This window comes from Aplysia californica, unplaced genomic scaffold, assembly GCF_000002075.1.
Source record: "Aplysia californica isolate F4 #8 unplaced genomic scaffold, AplCal3.0 scaffold00687, whole genome shotgun sequence".
NCBI classification, from domain to species: Eukaryota; Metazoa; Mollusca; class Gastropoda; order Aplysiida; family Aplysiidae; genus Aplysia; species Aplysia californica.
The window spans coordinates 9,669-10,876 of record NW_004797957.1 but is presented as its reverse complement, the minus strand read 5'-3'; positions in this window follow the sequence as shown (position 1 = coordinate 10,876).

Below are 1,208 nucleotides of genomic sequence, written 5' to 3'. Positions count from 1 at the left end.
TCTCTCTCTCTCTCTCGTGTCCCATATATCTGCCAGTAGCTTATATAATAATATATCGGATTTTGCCGTGCTTCAGAGCAACAATCTAATTTATTGTCATGGCCTTGCCGTAGCGATCAAAACAAACTCACCATCCATCAGGACTCACGTAATAAGTGCTCCCACCAACCACTGATGGGAACATCAGGTTGTAAACACTTTCCGATTTGCATAAAATCTGCATATCATTATTGATAATTATATTCAGCTTTGTCGGTGGACCTCAGTAATTCCTGGTTGTTGGGTATGCCGACTCCGTGGCGTGGCTTGTGGTCAAGTGTGGGACTGTAGACTGCAGTCTTGTCATTTCCTCTGCCTGTCCCTCTGTTTTTCTCTCTGTCTCTTCGTGTCTCTTTCTTTCCCTCTCACCACCCCCCCCTCTCCTCTCTCTCTCTCTCTCTCTCTCTCTCTCTCTCTCTCTCTCTCTCTCTCTCTCTCTCTCTCTCCCCCTTTCTCTCTCTCACTGTGTCTCCCTCTCGTTTTAGCTTTCTCTGTCTCTGTCTCTGTCTGTCTGATTGTCTCTGTCTGTCTGTCTGTCTCTGTCTTTGTCTGTCTGTCTGTCTCTGTCTATGTCTTTGTCTCTGATTCTGTCTCTGTCTGACTGTACCTGTCTCCATGTCCGTCCTTATGTCGCAACGTTTTAGCTTTCTCTGTCTCGGTATCTGTCTCTGTCTCTGTCTCTTTGTCTGCTCTCTCTCACTATCTTTCTCTTTTTCTCTCTCTATCTCTGTATGACTGTTTGTCTGTCTGTCTGTCTGTCTGTCTGTCTGTCTGTCTGTCTGTCTGTCTATCTCTTTCTCTTTCTCTTTCTCTCTTGCTCTCTCTTTTTCTATCTTGTTCTCTCTCTCTATCTCTGTTTGTCTGTACCTGTCTGTCTGTCTGTCTTTCTGTGTGTCTGTGGCTATTTATCCATCTATCTATCTATCTATCTATCTATCTATCTATCTATCTATCTATCTATCTAACCACCTATCTATCTATCTATCTATCTATCTATCTATCTATCTATCTATCTATCTATCTATCTATCTATCTATCTATCTATCTATCGATTCATCTCCCCCCCCTTACTCTCTCTCTCCTCTCTCATACTCTTCCCTTTAATGTTTCTCTGTCTCTTCCACACACTCAACCACTTTAACACCTTCGACCACGACCACAATGGCTCC